This window comes from Scylla paramamosain, chromosome 32, assembly GCF_035594125.1.
Source record: "Scylla paramamosain isolate STU-SP2022 chromosome 32, ASM3559412v1, whole genome shotgun sequence".
Taxonomy (NCBI): Eukaryota; Metazoa; Arthropoda; class Malacostraca; order Decapoda; family Portunidae; genus Scylla; species Scylla paramamosain.
This window is the reverse complement of record NC_087182.1, coordinates 2243755-2246254: the sequence shown is the minus strand read 5'-3', so window position 1 is coordinate 2246254 and position 2500 is coordinate 2243755. Positions and strand designations below refer to the sequence as shown.

At 59.6% G+C, this 2500-nt stretch overlaps 2 protein-coding genes across 18 annotated transcripts in view; both read right to left on the bottom strand.

Moving 5' to 3' along the window:
- The window catches only part of LOC135089023 (uncharacterized), a 7964-nt gene extending 5755 nt beyond the window's left edge, over window positions 1-2209 (bottom strand). Inside the window, exon 1 of one of the 6 annotated variants that reach the window (XM_063984175.1) lies at window positions 572-2209. The gene's annotated coding sequence lies outside the window, so the exon portion shown is untranslated. The remainder of the gene's footprint in view (window positions 1-571) is intronic. The other 5 variants (XM_063984176.1, XM_063984177.1, XM_063984178.1 and 2 more) reach the window with 5 other exon arrangements.
- Window positions 1-2500, bottom strand: part of LOC135089017 (trafficking kinesin-binding protein milt-like) — a 188756-nt gene that overhangs the window by 20514 nt on the left and 165742 nt on the right. The gene's annotated exons all lie outside the window — the stretch shown is intronic.

Genomic DNA, 2500 nt, shown 5'->3' with positions numbered 1-2500 from the left:
CCCTAAACCGCCCCTGAGTCCCGCACCCCTCAGCCCTGCCCGGGGGGACGGCACGCCAACACAGCCTGACGGAGGAGGTGCAGGAGGCGGTGAGGGAAGGCAGGCAGGCAGGAGGAAGGCTGGAGGGAAGGCGAGGTAAGATATAAGCCTCCCTGGCAACTGTGTGTGGCGCCACTCGATGCTAGCGGGCCCTGCGAGTGGTTTGGTGGGCCTGCTGCCGCCCGCCCGCCCACCGCCAGCCCGCCATCCTCTCTCTCCTCTCCGCTCACTCCGCTGGCTGCCTCTCCCTTGAATAATTCAGATAGGGGTAAGCCAGGCCTCTCTTCCCTGCCTCCATGCTGCCCTCCCGCCTCACACCAGCCTCTCTCCCCCGCCCAGGCGATGCTGTGCCTGTCTCACTCACTCACTCACAACCACCACCACCACCACCACACCACCACCACCATCACCGCCGCCGCCGCCGCCGCCGCCGCCGCCGCCGCCGCCGCCGCCAAACTTCAGCAATGTTGCCAAGGCCGGCGCGGCGTTCGTCCGCCGTGACCCTCCTTCCCTTCTCTCGCCGCCCGCTTACATAATCGTTTTCTCCATCTGCAACTTTGCCTCCTTCACTTCTTGCGTCCAAGTTTATAACACATGAGGCGTAACTTTGGCGGGAGGCACGCAAGGCCACGTCAGGAGGCTGGGGACCCATGCGGCGGGCGGCGTCTGCACCACCACCATCACCACCGCCACCACCGCCGCCGCCGCCGCCACACGCACATGAACGTTTACGGAGAAACATATTTGCAGTCACATGGCCGCGCGCACACACTCATGACGCAGGTGTAGGACGTGGGCAGCCTTGCGCACGTGCGGTGTGAGCACGTGGCAGCACGTGTCAGGGCCGCGGCCACCAGCACACTGCACCGCAACACAGGTACTCAGGTGACCCGCCGGCGAGCACATGCAGGTGGCCAGCACGACAACACAGCACAACACAACACAACACCTACACCGCCGCCGCCGCACGCCACGATGTTTACACAGTTCACGTGACACCACACACATACACGCGCACACACGCACACAGCGTCAGGAGGAGGAGGAGGAGGAGGAGGAGGAGCAGCGTGGTCGTGTGTGTACCGATGACTCGCGACCATCGACCACTCCTTCAAGAAGCGCGCGACTCCCTCCCTCTCGTCTTGGAGCTGCACTCACACTTCCCTCACGCCTTATCTCCCTGGCGCCCCTCTCCCCGCTCTGCGCACTCCCGCACACTCCCCACCTCGCTGCTGGTGACGGAGGGACGCTGGGGGCGGGGGAGTAGGGAAGGAAGAGAGAGGAAACGGGACCAGCAAGAGAGGGAGACTCCGAGGTGGCGGGAGTGAGTGTGAGTCTCTGGGCTGATGTCTCGTCAGTGCCGGCTGAGGGGTTTGCGAGTGCGCGGGGAGTGTGGGGGGCGGCGGGCGGGGGCTGGGGAGGGACCGGGGGAGGATAAGGAGAAGCCGAGAGAGGGAGAGGAAGAGAGAGAGAGAGAGAGCGTAGTGGAAAGAGAGTTGTGAGGGGGAGGGAGCGAGAGTGGAAGGATGTAGAGAATGGTTTGATATAGGGAGGAGGAGGAGAGAGAGGGAGACAGGGAGGGAGGGAGAGAGAGTGAGAGAGAGAGAGAGAGAGAGACCTGGAGGGATGGAGGGACTTGTGCTACGGTATCACGAAGGCGCACGAGACTTGCGAGGACTGGCGCGGGTAGAGGTGAGGAGGAGAGAGAGAGAGAGAGAGAGAGAGAGAGATAGAGGGATGGAGGGGCGGGAGGGATGGGTAGGGGGTCGGGAAGAGAGAAAATGGTTGGCCATAGCAACTTGCCATAATGATGAGGACAACCAATACGGCGATGTTTGTTCCAGGAGGAGGAGGAGGAGGAGGAGGAGGAGGAGGAGGAGGAGGAGGAGGAGGAGGAGGAGGAGGCTTGTTACTCCTGGACATCTCCTCCTCAATATGCCTCATCTTATGCCCCTCCTGACGTAGCAGCGGCGGAAGGACCATCAATCATACAAACAAGACACACATACACACACACACACACACATACACATACACACACACACACACACACACACACACACATTCTCCTTCTCCTCCTTCTCTTCCTCCCAAAGCCTGATCAGCAAAACCAGCCTGAGGATATCTTAAGGTAAACTCGTCGAGAGAGAGAGAGAGAGAGAGAGAGAGAGAGAGAGAGAGAGAGAGAGAGAGAGAGAGAGAGAGAGAGAGAGAGAGAGAGAGAGAGAGAGAGAGAGAGAGAGAGAGAGAGAGAGAGAGAGAGAGAGAGAGAATCATGAGTGTATATATAAGGAAGTAAAGGAAACGACTTGCATGCCATACACACACACACACACACACACACACACACACACACACACACACACACACACACCTCATCACTCGCATCCTCAAGGTAACAAGTCTTAATGAGCTTCCAACTTACTAATTATGACAATTACGTAATTAGGAAAGTGAGGTG